Source organism: Tenrec ecaudatus, chromosome 3, assembly GCF_050624435.1.
Source record: "Tenrec ecaudatus isolate mTenEca1 chromosome 3, mTenEca1.hap1, whole genome shotgun sequence".
NCBI classification, from domain to species: domain Eukaryota; kingdom Metazoa; phylum Chordata; class Mammalia; order Afrosoricida; family Tenrecidae; genus Tenrec; species Tenrec ecaudatus.
In genome coordinates, this window is record NC_134532.1 from 103,631,888 (window position 1) to 103,655,756 (window position 23,869).

Sequence of the window (23,869 nt, forward strand, 5' to 3'; positions counted from 1 at the left end):
ACCTAATTGATGTGGAATAGCTAACAAACCTATACTTGGAAACAAAATAATGATGATTACATGATATCATAAACACAAGTAATGCTACTGAATTGTACATTTGAAAATAAAAACATGGCAAATGTTTTTTTACATATATCAAACACAATTAAAAACTATTTGATGTAAGTTTAATTAACTTGAGGCAACAGGTTAAAATTGTGTTTAGTCTGTATTTCATTTAAGTTTTGAAATCAATACACTAGTAGCTAGAAAATAGGACACTTAATTATGTTTAAGAATTTCCTTTATGTGTAAATCCATTTGCAGATAATTGGTATCTTAACAATTTTAAGTTTTTGATCAAAGAACAAGGTTTATTATTTCATTTTATTTATATCTTTAAAATATGTCTCAACTCTTAGGTATAGTTTTCCATAAACTGAAATTGCATATAGATGAGTATTATTAAATTTCTGCTGAAAAAAATTGAAATTGTGATCTGGGTGAGGGTTCCAGTTAAGATTGGTTTATATTTAAAATGCTATGTGTATTTTGTTTTAGGTCAATGATTGCAAAATAGGTGACATCCTTCTCGTTTCTTTCCCACTGGGTTAAAATAACGGCCTAGCACTTAGCTTCTCGCCTCTCTTTGGCAGGCGCAGCACATTGTTCTATGAGGCTCTTCTAAGCAAAGTTCCCAACTCCCTCCAAATGACCTTTCCCTCCATGGCTCTGGGAAGAAGTTGGGGGAAGAAACTGATAGGATACACTTGTGAGTATGTGAGACTGGGTTTTCCTGGAGTGCCACCTTGCCGTGTATAAAATGAGACCTCTGAGAAGCTGACGGAGTGGAGTGCCTTCTCTGGACCCGCGTCCCCTGTGTAAGGAGCCACCTGGATCCAGATGATAACTATACCAGCACAGACGCCTGAGTAGAATCAGAAGCCAGGGCTGGAGCAGAGCTGTAGGCTTCCCCACCCCCAGAACAAGTAACGCGGACTGTTTTTGTGCAGGAGGCTGGCCTCATAAATGGGGTCACTCTGGGACTTCATTGGGGAAGCTAGCCTTGCTGACCACAGAGGTGGAATTGAGGACCTGATTGGAATGGGGTGTCTCTCGGCACTTAACTCAGGGAGCTGGATTTGCTGGTCATCGAACTGAATGCCTATTGGTTGAGGCTTAGGGCACAGTAGCTTGCACTTTGTGCATCCATTAGCAGACTTGACAGAATTTGTACCATGTCCTGCTAACTCTACCCTGAGCATTTCTCACCGGCCTTACAATCCCTCAAATTCCTTAATAAGCCCTTTAATTGAGAATCTTGTCTAGGCATTCCTTTAAGATACTAGATTTTAGAGTTAAAATAAAGATTTTAATTCATAGTCATTTTTGTTTGTTTTCTGTTTTGGACAAACATTAATTTCATTACCTATAGTGCTTCAATCAGCAGGGAGCACTTCATGGTCTCATTCGGTTGGGTCCTCTTTGGAGTTTTATTTTTTAGAAACTAACTAGCTCACTTCTGTCCCAGCACTTGCTTTCTTTACAGATCAAGTATATCTGCTGGGAAAAAAAAATGAAAATAAATTACAGCCTTGCTTGAAGTAGAGAAAAGTGAAATTACAAATGTATGTGTTGGATAGCACTTAATTCTTAAGGCAGGCCCTCAAATCATGACTCTGAATAAGCCAACTGCCACATACTCAAGAAAAAGACCTCCGTTCTTGGTTGTGGTGAGTATTGTGTTGAGACAGCCACACCTCCAAAAAAAAAAAAAGGACATCTTTTTTTCAATTGCTTGCTGAGCAGGTTTGTAGATAAATTAGATAACAGTCGGGTCATCAGTTTAATTTTCATCATCTAAATGGAATACCTTAGCTAGTAATTTTTACTTCATTCAAGTCATTATAGATATTGCAACATTTATATATGTTATTGCTTGAGTGTGTTATGTTTCTATAAAGTTTAGGACTCTTCGAGTGTTCAGTTACTTGGAATTGTTTGGAAATGTTGGAATCTTGATTAAGTTGCCTTTTAAATTTTTATTTATTTATCGTAGGTACAAATTTGCAATCATGATATATATTGATAACCTACTCTGCTGAAGGAGTTCTAAATCCAAGTGTTTCTTTAGTAAGACAAGCAGTATAAATTATGGAGGTGGTGGAGTTGTGGTAATTATGGAAAACTAAAGCATATAAACCATTTATAAAGTGAGCAGAAGATATTCATTGCTGTTTTTTTAAAAAACTTTTTAAGCGAAATTAGAAATCTAGAATTTACATTAAATAAAAAATATTTAAAGTTTATTGTTCTTTTGTGGCACCTGGTGACCTGATGTACAATAGAACAAAGCACCAGCTGGTACTGCAACATCTTACAATTGTTCTTCTGCTTGAGCCCATTGTGGAACCACCGTATCAATCCATCTTGTCCAGGGTCTTCCTCTTTATCACTGTCCTTGTACTTTACCAAACATGATAGTCTTCTCTAGGGACCGGTCTCTCCTGACAACATATCCAGTGTACATATGATGGATTCTAGAATTCATAGCTTCTTAGGAACATTATGACTGTACTTCCCCCAAGAAAATTGGTTTGGTCTTTTGTCTATCCACAGTATTTTCAATATTATTTGTCAGAATCCTAATTCAAATGCAACAGGTTTTTTTGGTCCTGCTTGGCCAATGGCCAACTTTAACATGCATATGAGGCAATAGAAAACACAATTCCTTAAGTCAGGCTAACCATAGTCTCACAGTGACATCATTGCTTTTAACAGTATTTTTCATAGCATTTTATTGGGGGCTTGTACAACTCTTATCACGATACGTACATGCATACATACATTGTGTGTCAAGCACATTTGTACATTTGTTGACCTCATCATTCTCAAAACATATGCTTTCCAGTTGAGCCCTTGGAATCAGCTCCTCATTCCCCTCTCCCTTTCTGCACCTCCCTCACTCATGAACTCTTGAGAATTGATAAATTATTATTATTTTTTTATCATATCTTACACTGTCTGACCTCTCCCTTCACCCACTTTACTGTTGTCCATCCCCCAATGGAGGAGGTTATATGTAGATCCTTGTAATCGGTTCCACTTTCTACCCCACCTCCCCTCCACCCTTCGGTATCGCCACTCTCACCATGGTCCTGAAGGGATCATCTGTCCTGGGTTCCCTGGATTTCCAGTTCCTGTCTGAGCAGAGTAACATTTTAAGGAGGTTTTAAACAGTAGATGTATCTAATGCAACAAGTCTTTATTTCTTGACTGTTGTTTCCATGAGCATTGTCTGTGGATCCCAGCAAGATGGAATCCTTCACAATTCCAATCTTTTCTCCATGTATCTTGATATTATTATGGGTCCAGTTGTGAGGATTTTGGTTTTCTTTACACTGAGTTGTAATCCGTACTAAACCTGAAAAATGGCTATCCACAAGTAATTCAAGTCTTCCTCACTTTCAGTAAGCAAAGCTTTGTCCTCTGCATATTGCAGGTTGTTATTAAGCATTTATCTAATTCTGATGTAACATTCTCCTTCACGTAATCCAGCTTCTCTGATGATTTCTGCAGCATGAAAATTAAATATGATGACAAGATACAACCCCGCCACACACCTTTCCCTATTTTAAAACACGAAATATTCTCTTCTTCTGTCTGTGCAACTGCCTCTTGGTCCATGTACGGCACAGGCACAATGGAGTGTTCTGGAAGTCCCATTCTTCTCCAGGCTATCTTTCATTGTATTATGGCCACAAGCCGAGTATCTTTGCATAGTCAATTACACACCAAAAAATATCTTCTTCATATGCTCTGCTTTTAGTCAAGATCGCTTCCAAAATCATTAATGACATACTGTATTACACATCCTCTTCTGAACCTAGCCTGAATCTCCCGAAGCTCCCTGTCAATGTAGTGCTGCAACCATCGTCAGATGATCTTCAGCAAAATTTCAGGTGCACATGTTATCAATGATTTTTTGTATAATTTGCACATTTTGGTGGGTTGCCTACATTTGGAATGATTACAAATATGGGAAAACAAAGACATATTTTAAAATAAACATACCCAAGAAATAATTAAGCAAAATAAATAGCATATTGATTAAACATCAAAAAATCTTCCTAGTAACATTAATTGCGTAATCCTAGTCTATCTCAAGGTTTTGAGAATTTATTGACAGCATAGTTCACAGATGTTAAATAACAATCTCACTTTGTCTATGTATAAACATTCAAATAACCTAGTATTCATAAAAATAGAACTATCCTAGGCATTTCTCTAATTTTAATAATCAGCTCTCAGTGGCTGACATTTGCTATAACAATATTTCTTACTAAACTGCCTGGCAAGAAATTTCTATGGCAGTAGTCAATAAAATACAGTATTAGGGGTATGGCAAAAATCTCCTGGAGCTTAGTAAGCAGTGGATTTGCTAGAGAAATTTGACGGGCTTCTAAAACCCATGCCTACAATGTACGTAGGAACCCTGGGGGTTACCATTACCCAGTGCGCTGCTCATCCACAAATGCAGCAGTTTGAAACCATCAGCTCCCCTGAAAGAGAAAGGTGAGGCTTTCTAATCCTATAAATAATTGGTCTGAGAAAATCAAAACGTGCGGAGTTCTACTCTGTCCTATATGATCACTATTAATCACAATTTAGTCAATGACATTGAACTTTTTTGAGTTTATAATGTGCTCTTATGTAGAATGTTTCTAAATTTTAAGAGATCTGGAGCAATCTCTATCTTCAAAGAAATAACTCCAGCTAACTCTTTATAATGCTTTTAAACTGTGCATAGCTATGCATTTACTTTTTGAAAGATACAGGATTTAAAAAAAATTTGTTTTGCCTTTTGATCTAGACCTCTGACTGTTACAAAAGGTCTCCCATCTCTTTGCTCATCAGTACACACAAAGCAGCTCTGGATCGTACAATTTCTATTAGTTGAGCAGTCTTATAATAAAAATAAGTAATATTAAATAGGGAATAACAGTACAGTAGTAATATTGTGAGCTAGTGATCAGTCAGTTTATCATTCTCTTTTCTTGTAATTTGGCATTCATAGCATAATAATTCTGAGTAATTTTCTCCAATACAATATAGTCGTATTAATAAATGTGTGGTATTAAACATGTAGCCATATTTTTTCCACACAATATAGTTATATTAATAAATGTGTGCTATTAAATTCATGGGAATGAAAATGTGTGGAATTTAATAAGTGCTATTAAATTCGTAGGAAGATTAGTGATGACCTACTAGATTCATTTTGAGGTTGAGATTCTTATTAATAGTTGTAAATAAACAGATGCTCCATTTTATTTTACTTTTCTTTCTCTTTGGTAACATTAGATTGCATGTTACTGCCTCTGCAAGAATCCTAATGTGTTTCCAGACCATTTGAGTGAACTTTCTTCGGTGGAAAACTTAGCATTCAGTCCTTGTTGTTGGAACGCATACAGTGATCTATTTATCTCAGTGAGTTTTTACTCCCTGTTAGTAACTTTAATGGCTTACCTTTCAAAATATGGTGAAAACTCTAAATCATTAGACACATATCAGCAGTTAGGATAGGGAGTTGGTAATGTTTTACATTGATGATTCTAACGAAAATTTTAAAAATCATATTTTAATTTTAGTGTAACAAATGATACCTCCATTAATGATATAACTTTATACTGAGGAAGCCTGATGACGCTATTCAATTACTTTTACTTTCACTTCAAATTTAGTCAGATGCAACAGCTAAAGGTATTAAACAGGAAGACTCTCCCAGAAATGGAGGTTAAATTGTAAACAAAATATTTCACTGGCATTGGTCTCACAGTTAGTTTGACATTTTCTAAAAAAATATTAACAGCATCAATAATTAAATTACACCAAGTGACCCAGTAAATGGATTTTAGTTTTTTACCTTAAAACAATCATTCCTTTAATCCTGGTGTGTAAGCCAATTTATAAAAGGTTAAGGCAACTGATTTTTTGCTTATTTTTTAATATAGCATCCATTTTAGGTGATTACAACAATTCACTGCGATCTAGTATATTCTGACTCAAAGAGACCCCATTAGGCAGGGTAGAATGGTCCTTGTAGGTTTCTGAGACTGTAACTCTTTATGGGAGTAGAGTCTCATTTTTCTTCCATAAATCAGCTGGTGGGTTCAAACTCTGACCTTGATGTTAGCTAAGAAAACATTCAGGAATTCAAGAACAAGGAAAATGTTAGCAGCTCAAGACATAAGCACTACTCCACCAAGTCACTTCATAGGAGATGATTTAAGGTTAATCAGATTAGTTGAGTGATTGATGATTTTACATCTAGCAAACATTCCAGACCAATCCAAACCCAGTCCATAAGTCTGATAGTAGTCATTAAGTCCTACACTAGTCCATAAGTCCCTCCTCAGACTTATGCAGCCACATGCAGTGATGCAGAATGCAGGAAGATCACAGGCTGGCTGGGGTAAACTCTTATTCATCCAATGGTGGTGACCTCACCACAGGGCTCTCACAGGGCTCAGGGTGGCTCATAGGCATAAAAGTGAAGGCTGAGACAAAGAGACAGGCCAGCCTCCAGAGAGCCACTGTTCGCCTTTTCAAAGGAGGTCATCAAGCTGCAACCTGATTGACAAGCTAGATTCCACCCATGTCAGGTGCCATGTTAGCACAAAAACCCCAATGATCATTTGCACTATTAGTAGCTACAAGTAAGTACTAATATTACGACTATTTGTAGCTAAAACTCTATTAATTTCAGTAATGCCGAGTATGTCTTCTATTTTGTTTCTATTTCTGACTCACAAGATAAGTATAATTGAGTCATAAAGATTTCAAGACTTTAAGTCTTTATGGAACCAGACTGCAACAACTTAAGAGGAGCTGATAAGTTTAAGCCACCATCCTTTGGGTAAATTGAGGTAAGTGTAAAAAATAACAACAACAATTTCTTCAAAATAATTAAGTGTAGCAAACTATTGACTCTATTTGATTGCATATGTCTGTATATACATATCCTGGAACATCAATGTGAGTTGGAAATGACTCAATAGCAATGGGTTTTTGTTGATCAATGGACATAGGCAAGTAGATCTTGAATTCAGATTAAAATGACTTTTAATTAGAAACATCTATACTTTGAAGCCATAGACAATTTGCCTAATAATTGCATAAAGGTGTTTTAAAACTGAAGTTTTTACATCAATGAGGATTTTGGAAATTACTTTATCTAGTATGGACTCTTTCTTTAATATTTACACCTATTTATTAGAGAAAAGAGAGTTGATATCTTAATTTTAAGTAATTCAGTTTTATAAAATTAGTGGCGTAATACCACATTCAAACTGCCATTGAGAATACAAAAATCTGTAAGAAGAAATATGAAATATATGCAAAAACAAAATTCACTTATAGTATAGTAAAACATATATTATTTTATAACTTAAATATAACCTTTGATAAATAAATATGGAGGTTTAATCTTTAATAGCTTTTTGTATAAACTACATGGAGCATATAATATATTATGCCACTGAATATAAAATAAATTTTATATGTATAAAATAATGTATATGTATATACGTTTAGGGTGACATAACAAATTAAATATACATCTCCATGGCAAAATCATCCAATCTTTAAACACATAATCTATGCATAATATCAAAACCTTAGTAAAATGAAGAGCCACAGGGACAAATGTGCTACAGTATGTATTCAGGTCTACATATATATGAAAATTTCCAATAGTAGTCTTTTACATTTACATCTAAAAATTATACTTAAGAAAGAAAGCCCAAGAAACAGTAAATAGGAAAATGACCCAACACTATCTTATAAAAAATGAAGATGGCAATCATAAGAAATCATTCAAGAAATTAAGAAAGAGAAAAAAGTTAAAATTATCAAACAAAGTCTGTGCTAATACAAGACAATCACCCATTATGGGAAAAAAATGACATTAATGGGCATGGAAGCAATTTTTCACTACCTTCAAAATTCAATTTTATCATCAAAAGAATTCTCACAGAAAAGTTAAAACAGGAAAGAATTGTTATTTTGGAAATAATTTACTTTAAAATAGTGTTTATGTTATCTAGCACTTAGGGGACTTTATTGTGTGTATCTTTTTGGTTTGGGTTTGTTTGTTTTATTTTGTTCTCTATTAATCAGAATCATCAAATGCTATAAGTGAAACTCTATAAAGTTTATTGGGATAGGTGACCCAGTATATTTTCTGTCCATGTGACCCCTAAGAGAAATATTACTTCTTTCAATGAAACAGCAGTTATAACAGAATTAATCCTGTGGTAGTTTAATGTAAACTATTACTACAAAACCAGCAAAAAAAAGTACTATTAGTATTAGTGATTGGCATGTGTTACCTATTGTACAATATTTAAAATATACTTTATGACATTTTTATATTCTTGTTTTATGATAAAATTTAAGTCCATAAAACTTATTAGTTTTAAATTAAGTATATATAACCATTTATCTTAAGGTAGCTTCACTTTTTAAAGAAGTTGAATAAAAGAAAATATAAAAGTAAAAATGATTAGAAAATTAAAACATATTCTAAAATGGCATCATCTTGTATATTGTTTTTAAGATGTAGAGGTTGGTTTATAATCATCTTAAAATTAACATATTAGAATATATTAGAATCACTTAAATTAATATGTGGTATGAGTACATTTTCATTTGTGGGGAAGGGAATCTTAAATATGTCCAGTGTATGCATTGTTTTTAGAACTTGGAAATTGTTTGTCTAGGGAGAGTATTTTCCCTTAGCATTGGAAAGTAATATACTCTTCTTTGTATATCAGACAACATGAATCCTAGAAGGAATAATTTAATCGGTCGGTCTTCCCAAATTAATATAGTTGTACATGTTAAACACACCCAAAGAAGCCATTATGATAGGCAACTCAGTATTGTATTTCGTTTATTAAAATGAAATATTTACTTTTATTATATTTTAAAGTTCAATTTGTTGGGTTCCCCATGTTTAATATTTTAATTGTTAATTTGTAGAAACACATTCTGCTTTAGAAGGTGATCAAATGTAAATAATAGTGATACATTTATCTACTCAGGGGTTTTCTTGTTTGATATTGTGAAGTAGGAAATTAGAACAAACTATCAATGGACCTAATCTAGAATATTAGATGTCAAATGAGACATTACAGGAACAAGATCCAAGGGATCCAACAACAAAATTACAGGAACAAGATCCAAGGGGAAAAGAAATATACAGAGATAAAAACCAGACACGTGGGATTACTCTTTACCTGGCCTCTTCCAATTAAGGAAGACTAGCTGTGAGTCTGGAAATCAAGTAACATTATATATATTCTGTGTGCACAATGACAAAAGGGACCAAAACTTAAGTTTTAGGTTCGCAGGTAAGTTGGAATTCAATACTCCCCACTAGGAGTAGAATACATTACTGTTTCAGCTGCCAAATTGACTTCCCTCATGCTGATCAGACCAAAGACACATTTGGTTGCCATTGAGTTGACTTCACTCGGGTTCACAGTGATGCTGTACAGCACAGGAGAACCGCTCCCAGGGCTGTGATCGTATTGGAAGTAAAAGATGTCCTGGGTCCTTGCTGAGCTGCTCCTTGGGTTCTGGTTGCCATCTTTTGGCGAAGAGCTGCTGAACACTTAACTAGCATGCCACCTGTGCTGTTCATAGGGACCACATTATGCAGATCTCTGAGACTGCCTTACGGTGGTCTGAGAGAGTGCTTAAATCGTGTTGTTGTCTAAGTAACCTTAAACACTCTCATTAGTAAGATAATACCGTCCTATGTCTTATTTATTTATTCTGATCTTGTAACTCTCAAATAATAGGAAATAGGAACAGGAAGAGAAAAATGGACATGCTTGATATCAAAGCGAAACAAGTTAATCAAATATGACACATATTGTGAGGATTTCATAGTTACTATTAAAGTAATTAGGGAAATGAAAGTAGGCATTACAAAATTTCACCAGAAACCTAGAAATAGTAATTACAAATGAAAAATCAAAAAGTAAAAATAAAACCATCAGAATCGGTGATCTAGTTATTCACATAAAATAAATCATAGAAATGGCTACCAAAATAATGACAAATATACATTAAGGCATATTTAAGTAAAAGTGATAAAATAAAAAGATAACCAAATATAAAAGTGGTGTGACAATGTAACTAAATTAAAAGGAATCGGTGTCAAAATAAAAGAAACCGTGCAAGACCAATACTGTAAATGAGATGGATTAAAAACTTCAAGAAAAGAAGGAAAATTACATGGAACATAACTTTTTAAACATTAAAACTTTATTTAAGTGTAATAAGAGGTCCTTAAATGGCACAAATACAAAGTAGAATTTGAAGCATTTTGGCTCATGAGTAGATCCTGAAATATAACCACCACAATTAAGACAGTAAACATATCAAACATCAGCAAGAGTTTCTTAGTGGTCTTGTTTAGTCATTCCTCCCCCCACTTCCCAATTTTATGCCATCACTGCTCTGATTTCTATTATAATTAATTAATTACTGATATCTAATCATTTATATTAAATATTTTAATCATATCTACTTTGTCTGACCTTTTAATTCAGCAATATTATTTTGAGATGGATCAGATTTTGCCTACATTAATAACTTACTGCTGTTTTGTCATTGATTTGAATTCCATTAAATGCATATACTCTATCTACCCATTGATTTGACGATGACCCATGATTTGTTTTCAGATTGAGATTATGACAAATAAAACTACTATGTAAATCCATGTGCAAATTTTTGCTGGACATGTTTATATTTTACTTGGATAAATGCCTTAAGAATGGAAAGTAAAATTTTAAAACACTTCATAAGACTTTTCCAAGGTGCTTTTGCCAATTTACATTACCTAGGTGTAGTAAAGATAGAGCTGTTCAGGTGAGAGAGAAAGGGGGAACTGATACAAGGGTCGACATATAACCTCCTCCCTGGGGGACAGGCAGTGGAGAAGTGTGTGAAGGAAGAAATCGGATGATGTAAAATATGACAAAATAAAAATAATTTATAAGTTATCAAGGGTTCCTAAAGGAGGGGAAGTGGGAAGGGAAGGGAAAAATGAGGAGCTGACACCAAGAGCTCAAGTAGAAAGCAAATGTTTTTGGAATCGTGAGGAGAACAAAAGTACAAAAGTGCTTGACACCTGAATGTATGTATGGACTGTGATGAGTCGTACAAGCCCCCAATAAAGTGATTTCAAACAGACAAAAAGATGTAGCTGTTCTATATTCTCACCATCAGGTATTATTTAAATTGTATTTTAATTTTAACCATTCAGATTAATTTATGGCTTACTAATAGACGAGTTCAAATGCAGCAATGATTGTGAGGAGGATACATAACTATGGTGTTTCCTTCTGTTTAACATGAGGTTGTGATTAATGAGAACTGATTACATAGTATCTAGCAAAAACCAGAATTATCAATGTATGTAATGTCCAAAGTATCACTAACTCATTTAATAAGGATAGCCTGCAAAATATATTCACTCACTTTCAAAACCAAAAAATGTATTTGTGAAAGTATTGTTGAAGGAAGTATTATGGAATCAGAGTCAGGAAAACAAAATGCCACTTTGAGACATAAAAATTTAGATATATTATAGATCAATAGGTGGGTAGATGACAGATAGCAACATAGATAGATGATAGTTTAAAATAACCAAGAACATTCATTTTTTGAGAATAAGAGTAAGTCTTCTAAATAGTGCACAGTAAGCTCAGTGACAATGTTGAGAACATTATGAGAGAACAATTTTCTTATCTATTCTGTAAGGTAAAGGTCAAATGAAGTAGCCATGATGAATAATTTTCATATTCAGATTTAAAGATTTTCTTCTGCTTTCTCCTGAAGAGAATATTTGTCTTTGTTCTTATAAAATGGCCTTCTGCTGCAGAATGAAAAATTATATAATGAGGAAAAAAAACACAACAAAATATCTGCGAACTTTGGTCTTAAACTTATGTTTAGGTGACCAAGCAGTCAATGAACTGCATTTCTTTCTTCTTCTTTTTTTTGAACTGCATTTCTATAAATTGAAGATAACTAACCATTTCAGTGATTATTATGAGTGTGACTCTATGAAATTATTTTTAAACAATTGGTACCGCAATGTCCTTGAAATATTTAACAAGCATGCATTTTACTAAAGTTATCAAACTTGAAAGTTTGAATTATAATCAAACACACACACACATACACACACACAACTCTAATGTATACATGTATTCATCCTATGTACTAAGTTTTGACCTTTGGATTTTAAATATTTTTGTAATACTCTGTTATTTAAAAAAAAATTCTCTACTCTAAACATGGTTTACAAGAGCAAAATAAAACTCTCATCCACCCTGCAGTGGATGACAAATAACACCTGCCAAACTCTAATGTCAAGTCTTCATCAGTGAAAAAATTTCATCTATTTGCTTTAAATTTGGCAGAAAGCTTACTGTTGAGAACACAAAGGCAGACTCTTCATTAGGAGTACGTCTGCTACACATAAGTGGTAGTTGTATTCAACCCACTACAAACCCATCCAATTACCCTTATATGATTGTGAGGAAGAAGAATCAGCTCTCCTTGTAGGTGTACAAAGAGGCCAAAGTGGAAACCAATTACATCCATTATAGGCAAACCCATGGAGAGACTTAAGTGTGCTGCCCCCAAAGTGAACTGAATCTTTCCATGCTTCTCAGGAAAGTGAGGGAGTGAGATTTAGAAACAATTAGCATCAATAAAATCATTTTTAAAATTGCTGTTGATTCCATATGATTCACAGTTCTGCATAGTCACATCTGAAACACAAATATCCCAGCTGACTACATTTAGCACAACAAAATCTCTTTTTAATGGCACATCCCAGCTTTCCATGTGTATGTTTTTGTATTGTAGCAAGTGATTTGTTTTGTTTCACAAAAATTTAAAGATCTTTTTTAAAAAAGTAATATATCGAACGTTGCTGTGGTAGTGCTCGGGAGCCATGTTAGGACGAAGGGGAAGGAGGCGAAGCGTGTAAAGCGGCCGACCTGGAGCGGGATTGGGGTTGGTGCCAGGCTGTGGTAGCCGCGTCCCTCCCGCCTCAGTGGGTCAATCATGCCCAGGGCGGCAGCGGCGGTGCTTGCAGGGGAGGGGGGCTGGGCAGTGACTGGAGTGACTGGGTGGCGCCGCGCTGGAGACGATGCTGTTTCCCGTTACAGCACAGGGACCACAGCAGACCCTGCAGCCCCCATCAGCCTCGAAGCCCCAAGGAGACTGATTGCTCACTCACACAGAGGCTCCTGGGAGACTGAAGCCTTTTGGGGTGTTTGAAGAGGAAGAGGAGCTGCAGCACCGGATTTTAATTTTGGGAAAATTAAATAACCTGGTAAAAGAGTGGATACGAGAAATCAGTGAAAGCAAGAACCTTCCACAGTCTGGTATTGAAAACGTTGGAGGCAAAATCTTCACATTTGCATCTTACCGATTAGGAGTATGCACAAAAGGTGCTGATATTGATGCATTGTGTGTTGCACCGAGACATGTTGACCGAAGTGACTTTTTCACCTCATTCTATGATAAATTGAAATTACAGGAAGACAAATGGGTGCACAAGCAAATGTGGTGAAGAAAGCTGATGGTGCCCGGCTATCAAAAGAGATAGTGTCTGGGGTCTTAAAGGCTTGAAGGTGAACAAGCGGCCATCTCGCTCAGAAACAAATAAGCCCACATGGAAGAAGCACACCGGCCAGTGCGATCACGAGGTGCCCAAGGGACCAGATATAAGGCATCATGCAAAAAAAAAAAAAGATATAAGTATGTGTATGTATGTGTATATATGTGTATATGTATATATGTATGTGTATATATATATTATATTAAATGAAGGGGGAAGTGCAGAGTGGAGACCCATGGCCCAAGTGTCGGCCAATGGAGATCCCCTCATAGAGAGGCTTAGGAGAGGAGATGGGTTAATTAGGGTGTGAGGTAGTATCGATGAAGAACACAGCTTTCCCCCAGATCCTGGATGCTTCCTCCCCCCAACTACCATGATCCGAATTCTACCTTGCAGGGCTGGATAGGACAGAGGCTGTACACTGGTACATATGAGGGTTGGAGGTACAGGGAATCCAGGGTGGATGATACCTTCAGGACCAAGGGCGTGAGGGACGATGCTGGGAGAGTGGAGGGTGAGTGGGTTGGAAAGGGGGAACTGATTACAAGGAGCCACATGTGACCTCTTCCCTGGGAGAGGGACAGCAGAGAAGGGGGGAAGGGAGACACCGAATAGGACAAGATATGACAAAATAACGAGGTATAAATTACCAAGGGCATATGAGGGAGGGGGGAAAGGGGAGGGAGGGGGGGGGAAAAAAAGAGGATCTGATGCAAGGGGCTTAAATGGAGAGCAAATGCCTTGAGAATGATTGGGGCAGGGAATGTATGGATGTGCTTTATACAATTGATGTATGTATATGTATGGATTGTGGTAAGAGTTGTTGGAGTCCCTAATAAAATGTAAAAGAAGAAAAGAGAAAAAAATGATTAGGGCAAAGACTGTACAGATGTGCTTTATACAATTGATGTATGTATATGTATGAACTGTGAAAAGAATTGTATCAGCCCCAATAAATTGTTAAAAAAAAAAAGAAAAAGAAATTACAGGAAGAAGTGAAAGATTTAAGGGCTGTGGACGAGGCGTTTGTGCCCATCATCAAGCTGTGTTCTGATGGGATAGAGATTGATATTTTGTTTGCACGATTGGCACTGCAGACTATTCCGGAGGACTTGGACTTACGAGATGACAGTGCTAAAAAACTTAGATGTAAGATGCATAAGAAGTTTTAACTGTTGCAGGGTGACCGATGAAATTTTACATCTAGTAACAAACATTGACAACCTCAGGTTAACTCTGAGAGCTATCCAACCGTGGGCCAAACGCCGCAACATCTGTTCCGATATATTAGGTTTGCTCGGTGGTGTCTCCTGGGCTATGCTAGTAGCAAGAACTTGCCAGCTTTATCCAAATGCAATAGCATCAACTCTTGTACATAAATTTTTCTTGGTATTTTCTAAATAGGAATGGCCAAATCCTGTGCTATTGAAAGAGCCTGAAGAATGCAATCTTAATTTGCCTGTTTGGGACCCAAGGGTAAACCCCAGTGATAGGTACCATCTTATGCCTATAATTACACCAGCATACCCACAGCAGAACTCCGCCTACAATGTGTCCCTGTCAACACGGGTGGTCATGGCTGAGGAGTTCAAGCAAGGTCTTGCTATCACCGATGAAATTTTGCTGAGTAAGGCCGACTGGTCCAAACTTTTTGAAGCTCCAAACTTCTTTCCAAAGTACAAGTATGTATTTTAAGGCATGTCACACACACTCGTGATGGTAGCGCTTTAGTGATAGCATGTAGGACGGCATCTCTTCTTGCCAGACTAACGTCATTTCTGGTTTTCCTTCCAATGAGTGACTGCAGTGTCCTCTCCTGTCCCAGGAGGCGGGCTCCGTGGAGAGCGCTGCCTCCTGTCTGTCAAGGTGATGCACAGCCTGATGCATAGCACTAGTTTTGATGCCTGGCCTGGCGCACTTGCTCACACTAAAACTGCAACTCCAGCGACCAGCAAAGCTCTTAAAAGCTGCTCTCTACCTTGGCAAGGAGGTCAGTTAGAAAGTCCAGGCCTAGTAAGCATGGGAGCATTGTTGACCAGCCTGGGAGAGGTGCCTCAGCAGAGTAGTGTCTAGGCCACAGAGTGAGAGAGGCAGCACTGCGTATGCACTAGTTCCAGCACACCATTAGCCATCTCCCCAGCGTTAGTTAAACCTTTCAAATGCCTCCACACAGTTTTCTTGGGATCTGATTGGTGTAATATTTTTTAGCAAGTTTTAATTCCTTGGTATAGGTAAAGAGCCTGACTAATTATTGTATTGGTTTTGAAGATAATTGTAAGTTATAATAATAAATCTTACTTTAAAAATGAAAAAAAGTAATATGTCTTTTCTGTTTAGAATAATTTTAAGATTTGTGATTTTCTGAAGTCATTTGCTTCCTTAATTGCTGAGTACAGAAATAACTAATATGATATGTTGTAATAAATCACTTCAGAAATGTAATAATAAAAACATTTAATGAATAATAAATCAGTTACTAATTATTCTGTATCAAAATAACCCATTGATACCTTTGTGCTGATCCAGCTATTTAATATGTTAGTACAATTCACCAACTAGGTCTCTTGATAAAACAAAAAATTGTCCCAGTGTCATCAAGTCAAATCTAAGTCATAGTGACCCTACATGATTTCTAAGACTGTTAATATTTAATGGAACAGCAACTTTGATCTTCCTTTGCCAAACTGCTGGTGGGTTAGAAGCACTGACTTTGTAGTTAGCAGCCTAATACTTAACCCATAGTGACACAAGTGAGCTAAGAAATGACAAAGCTTGGGACAAGAAATGAAGAAGACTGTTGCTGTTAGATGACATTTTGTCAGTTTTCACGATGGTGATGCTAAGCAGCCTCAAAATCGTTCCTATGCTTTAGCTTGTTGTTGCAGCCATTGTGCCGATCCAAGGCCATGAGAGCCTTCTTCTTCTCTGACCCTCTACTTTAACAAGCATGCTGTCTTGCTTCAGGGACGAGTCTCTTCAGACAACACGTCCAAAGTATGTAAGATAAAGTTTTATCATCTTTGCCTCTAAGGGTTGTTATGGTCATACCTCTTCCAAGAGAGAGCGGTGGTCCTTTGAGCAGTCCATGATACTTTAAGTATTCTTCTCTACCACGAGAATTCATAGGCACAATTCTTCACTGATCTTATTCAATATCCAACTTTAGCATGCATGTGAAGCAATTGAAATACCATGTCTTGCGTGAGGGACATTTCAGACCTCAAAGTAACATCTTTTCATTTCAAAATTTTAAAGATGTCTTCTGCTGCAGCTTTACTTACTGCAATGCATCTTTAAATGCCTTGACAGTTGTCCTCATGAACATGATTGTGTATCCAAGCTAGAAAAAGAACTTGACAACTTCAAACATTTCTCCATATCTCACGATGTCACCTATTGGTCCAGTGGCGAAGAGTTTGGTCTTCTTGACATGGAGTTTAAGTCCTCGATCTTCATCAGCAAGTTCTTCACATCCTCCTCTCTTTCAGCAAGTAAGATTTTATCATCTACATGTGACCAATTCTGAGTCCACATGCTTCTTCACATAATCCAGATTTGCTGTTTATTTGTTGAGTACACATTTTATATAATTGTGGTGAGAGGAGTCCAAGCATATTTCATACCTTCCCTCATTTTAAACCATGCAGCACTGTTTGCACAACCACATCTTTATCCACGTACACGTTTACACACAATTAAGTGTTCTGGAACTCAGAGCTATCGAGTTAATGGTATCTCATATTGACCCTCTGTCTTCCTACCATGGAGCTGATGGTGATTTAGAACTTCCAATCATGGCAATCTCAGCCCAACATATAAACTCTGCACTGCCATGGATTTTGGTTATAATCCACACAGTCTAATACCTTGGCATACTCAATAAAACACAGTAAATCTCTTTATGATATTCTTTGATTTCAGCCAAGATTCATCTGACATTAGCAGTGATATTCCTAGTACCATGACCCCCTCCTAAATGCCCTGAAACAATTGTACTGTCTTCTCAACCTGCCCTTAAAATTTTCTATTCAAATCTCTGACTTCATCATTTTTTTCTCTTTGCTATAGCTACTCTAAGATTAAGAACAGTATCACTGTGTGCTCACTCACCTCCCTGATACAATCGCTGAAGACAAATGGGTGCATAAGCAAATGTGGCAAAGAAAGCTGATGGTGCCCGGCTATCAAAATATATAGCATCTGGGGTCATAAAGGCTTGAAGTTAAACAAGCAGCCATTTAGCTCAGAAGCAACAAAATCCACGTGGAGGAAGCACACCAGCCTGTGCAATCACGAGGTGTCAAAGGGATCAGGTATGAGGCATCATCAAAACAAAAAATCATATCATTGTGAATGAGGTGGGGAGTGCAGAGTGGAGACCCAAAGCCCATTTGTAGGTCACTAGACATCCCCTTACAGAAGGGTCTCAGGAGGGAGATGAGGCAGTCAGGATACGATGTAGCAAAGATGAAACATACAACTTTCCTCTAATTCCTAAATGCTTTTCCCCTCCCCCACTATCATGATCCCAGTTCTACCTTAGAAATATGGCTAGACCAACGGATGTACACTAGTACAGATAGGAACTGGAAACACAGGGACTCCAGAGAGAATGATCCCTTCAGGACCAGTTGTGTGAGTGGCAATACTGGGAGGGTAGAGGGAAGGGAAAGTTGGAAAGGGGGAATCAATTACAAGGATCTACATATAACCTCCTCCCCGGCGGAAAGACAACAGAAAAGCGTGTGAAGGGAGACATCGGACAATGCAAGATATGACAAAATAATACTTTATACATTATCAAGGGTTCATAAGGGAAGTGGGAAAGGGAAGGGAAGGGAAGGGAAAAATGGGGAGCTGATGCCTGGGGCTTAGGTGGAGAGCAAATATTTTGAGAATGATGAGGGCAATGAATGTACAAATGTGCTTTAAACAACTGATGTATGTATGAATTTTGATAAGAGTTGTATCAGCCCCTATTAAAATGATTTTTTTAAATAGCAATAATTTTCCGTCTCTCCTGACATCCACTTTGATATTTTATTTCTTTATTAATGACTTTTAAAAATGAATGATGTTCTTGATGTCCTCTCATATCTCATCAGGTCTTCTCTCATTACTGTTGAATACATCAAATACCTTCTTCTGATTTTCATAAAATTCAGGTGGAATATACCCAAGTTCGTACCTGCCAGGTTTTAGCTGCTGATATTTCTCATTTGTCCCTTCCCACAAATGTAGTCAATTTGTTATCAGTGTGTTCCATCATGCGTTCAGTCACATTTTGTGGTGTTGAAGAAAAGTATTTGATATAAAACAGTCATTGGTCTTGCAAAATCCTATTTTGTAATCTCCAGAATTATTTCTATCATGAAGACCATAATCTCAAAATCACATTCCTTCCTCTTTGTTTCAAAAATTTGCATTTCAATCTCCAATAATTATCAATGTATCTTGTTTGCATTTCTGATCAATTTGGGGTTCAAGAAGTTTATAGAATTCTTTAATTGCTTTATCACTAAATGTGTGGTTGGTGCATAAATCTGAATAATAGCTATATTTATTGAATTTCCTTTAAAACAGATATACAGAATCCGATCACAAATAGCATTGTACTCCAAGATTCATTTGGAAATGTCCTTCATGACCAAGAATATCATGCCATTCCTCTTAATTGTGTCATTCCCTGCATAGTAAAGCACATGATTTTCTGATTAAAACTTGCTAATAGAAGTCCATTTGAAGCTCACTAATGCTTAGAATATCAGCTATTGGAAATTTCACTTTCAACCACTTCCAAAATTTCTAGATGGAGTCTTTGCATATTCTAAATTATGATCATTAGCAGGATTTTACATGTAGTATTCCTTTTTTTTTCCTTTTTAAAATTTATTTACATTTTATTAGGGGCTCATACAACTCTTATCACAATCCATACATATACATATACATACATCAATTGTATAAAGCACATCCGTACATGCTTTGCCCTAATCATTTTCTTTCTTCTTTTTTTAAAAATCTTTTTATTGGGGCTCATAAGGCTCTTATCACAATCTGTACATACATCACATGAGCAAAGCACCCTTATACATTCGTTGCACTCGTCACTCTCATAATTCACCTTCCACTTGGGTTCCTGGAATCAGCTCGGTTTCCCTTTTTTTCCCCCCATCCCCCTCCCTCCCCGATCCCACCCCTGGTCCCTTGATAGTTTATAAATAATTATTATATCTTATCTTACACTCCTGGGCGTCTCCCCTCACCCACCTACCCCTTGACAATCTCCCTTAACTTGATTCATGTCCCAGGAGCAAAAGAAGATCCCAGGGAGGATAAGCTCCCACAGGCTTTGCAAATGCACATCACCATGGGTGAGCCCTCTCCAACAAAGGAACATCTCCTTAGTCACATTTTGAGTGCCCTCTGACCCAAAGACCCATCCCCTGGTACTATTTCAGACAATGTTCTGTTTCCATACTTTAGACCTTCAGTGTCTGACAATGTGGTGAAGCTATGCATGAGGTTTTTTAGTGGCTGGCCCTCCCAACTTGGCAGCCTACTTCTTTGTAGTCTCCTCTTAGGCCAGAAGCTCCACTGAAACTCATGCACTTTGGGAGATATTGTTGACATTTGAAACACCAATGATAGGGCTTCCAGCAACACACAAGCCACAGTATGATACACTAAAAGACAAGTAGTTGAAAGATGATTAGTTATGATTATTAAACGATTGGGGATTTCTGTTATTATTGAGAAAAATGTTGATAATTTATTCATTCTTCTTTCCTCTTTCTTATACTTATTCCTTTTTATGTCCCTGAAAAGGGAATAAAATGACTAATTTTGTGTTGAGGAAACTGTAAACAGTTTCAACATCATGTAATTTATTATTTGGATAACTTAAAATTTAGATATTTTAAATAGCCCTAATTTGTTATCCATAGTCTTGAGGGTCATATACTAATATCCTCATGGACTATCTTCTTTCTGGGAGCTCACAGGGAGAATATGTTTTCCTATTCTAGTTTCTAAAGGCTATATTTTACCACTCCTCTGTCAATTTGTGTCTTGTTTGTTACTGTGATATTGGCAGCTTTGCTGTTAGAATTTAAAACAAGAGTTGTGACACTCATGTTGAGCAGTTGGAAACAGAGTTTCCAGATTAAGACAGACTAGAGAAAGGGACCTGGAAATGTCCTCTAGGGGAAAAAAAGCCAATGAAATATTTATGAACGTTAGCAGAGCATAGTCTAAGATAATGCTGGTGGTAGATCAACCTTACTTTGGAATGTATTCAAATTACAACTGGAAACTCATTATCTTCTCCAATTAGAGTCTTCTTTAATGATCTAGAGGGAGAAAAAGATCTTCATATGCTGATTTGTCCCCACTCAAAGTGAGAATAAACAGATACAAATATTCACTAATATTTATAAAGTGTTATGTATCAACAAGGAAATAAGGAAATCAGTTGTAAAAATTATATGGAATATATAAATATTGGTGTCTTAGATATTAGTGAGATGAATAGACCAATGTTGATTATTTTGAATTAGACAACAAAATTGCCTATACTCTATTCAACAAGTGGTGAGTTAGTTAATTTATTGTGCCAACCTGGCCGATAAACACCTGTGGGATTAATTGAAGGGTGAGGGATAAATGGCTCAGTGAGCCTCGCCTTTCTAGTTCTCCGGTCTCTTGCTTTGTGATGGTCGAACCAGAGCGCAGCTGCTTTAGCTGTTCCCTGCTTCTGCTTGCAAGGCTGACGTCCTGTAAGACATCCCCAAAGAGAAGACACATGGACCTACCCCGATGCAGCCTTGGGTGCTGGAGCAGCCATGTGGGGACCCCTGCCAGCACTGAGATGTGTACATGTTCACTGATTTGACTTTCCTCCTGCAGTCGGCATCGTTGTGTGTGTTTTGTGAGATGGAGGAGGACTTTGTGGATTGGTGTTGGACATATGGGTTAATGTTGGACTTGTGAGTTTGGGCAGCACTGGGTTGGGATATTTTCTTGATATGCACTTAACCTTTATATAATGCTCCCTTGTACATGAGTTTCTGTGGATTCACTTCGCTAAAGTACCCAGACGAACACAAATGGATTCAGGGCCAACGATAAGAAGAGAGTCAGCTCTGTGTCCATTCCAATTTAAGATGATCCAACAGAATTTAGAAACTGCTAACACTGGCATTAAAATCACATTCAAGGAAATTTTTACTGATTGTAACTAAAAAGTGCTTGCAGCAGTACAGTAGCTGGAAACTCTCAGAAAGTCAATCCAAATACAGAAGAGATAAAATAATGAATAGCATTGCTGACACTACCTGGGTCCTGGTTGAAACCAGAGAATATAAGGAAGACACTTCCTTGTATTTTATTCACGATTCAAAGTTTTTTGACTGTGTGGACTATAAAAAGTTATGGATTATATTGCAAAGAATAAGAGTTTCAGAATACTTCACTGTGCTCATGTGGAAAGTGTACATATGAGGGGTACCCCCAAAAAAATGATGGTCATTATTTTATGTGAGAGGGGTAGTGCATTTGGAGTTTGTTCCACCAAGTTAAACTGTTAATCAAGCTTTCTATTTAGAGGTTCTGAAAAGATTGCACAACTGCATGTGACAATAAAAGCCTGATTTGTAGCAGACAGGGGACTGGTTGGGCTAACACGACAATGCACCTGATCACACAATCATCTCAGAGCTCTAGTTTTGGGCCAAAAAAAGCCCCATCATCCCTCTCTTGCCCCAGGCATTTTACTCTCCTGACCTCACTCCGTGCGACTTCTTTTTTTGTTTCTGAGAATGAAGAGGGATGTGAAAGTACAGTGATTTGATGACACAGAAGAGGTGAAGAGAAAAATAAGGGAGACACTGAGAGCTACAAAAGAGATGAATTTGAAAAATGTTTCCAAGAGTGGAATCACAGATTTGACAAATATGTAGGAAGTATAATGGAGAGGACTTTGAAGGTGATAAGGTTGTTTTGTAAAAAAAAAAACTTGTGGCTTGTTTGTTGCTAAATATGTATTATTATTGTTTTTGAGCCCTGCGTGGCCATTGCAGTGAATTAGAGCGCTCAGCACAGAAGTAGAATGCCATGGGAGGGAAGGTTGGTGTCAGAATAGAGTGAAAAAGGATTTAAACACATAACTTGAAAACAATTCTTTTTTTTTTTTTGTCGCACCCTCCCAAACACCAAGAGGTAGAGCTTGGACTAGAAAAAATGGGCATATTGTGTGGTTTGGGATGAGGGATGTTATGTTTCAGGGTCGTGTCCTTTCCCATACTTATTGAATCTGTATGCTGAGCAAACACTACCAGAAGAAAACGGTGTGATGAAGGACATAGCATCAATATGGAAGGAATTGAAAACACTCAAAGCAATTACTGATGGATATCAAAGCCCTAGTCTTCAATATGGATGACACCACACAATTAACTATGAAAATAGAAACCCTCAACTAGACTAAAGAGTAGCATAATAAGTGGAGATCATTAACTTGGACCCACAAGTCCAGCCCTTGGAAATAATAAGCAGTTAAGTAGATGTCCCAAACAGGAAAAACTACCGAAAAAGATCTCTTTAATATTTTAAAAATCAGAGATGCCACTTTGAAGATGAAAGTGCACCTGACCTAAGAATTGATGCCCTTGAATTATGGTGTTTGCTGTTGTTGATGAAGAGAAACACACAGAAACAAATCTGCCTTGAAATAAGTATTGTCAAAATTCTTCCTAACAACAAGGACACCATGTCTTTTTCTCACATGATTTGGACATGCTAGATAGACCAGCCTCTGAAAGAAGATATTCTTAATAAAGTTATGGTCCAGTCAAAAGAGAGGGAATGAAGGAAAAATGCCTCTCCCTGTTCTCCAGGAAATTTGCCATAAGGAAGAAGTCAGGTATGCCTTAGCCCTCCACCCTTTTTCACTCTATGCTGACACCAACCTTCCCTCCATGGCATTCTACTTCTGTGCTGAGCGCTCTAATTCCTCGCAATGGCCACCCGGGCTCAAAAACAATGGTAATACATAATGTACAAAATACAACAGGTTTCAACTGAGGTGAGGAATGCTCAGGATCCAGGTCATCCCTCAGGCAGGTCTCTGTAAGGCCCTCTGCCTCTTGCCTTCACCTCTGCCTTACGAAA

General features: G+C 37.0%; 1 pseudogene; it reads left to right on the top strand.

The window, feature by feature from the left end:
• The first annotated feature begins 13,225 nt into the window (after positions 1–13,225).
• On the top strand, positions 13,226–15,394 carry LOC142443493 (poly(A) polymerase type 3-like; annotated as a pseudogene).
• The last annotated feature ends 8,475 nt before the right edge of the window (positions 15,395–23,869 follow it).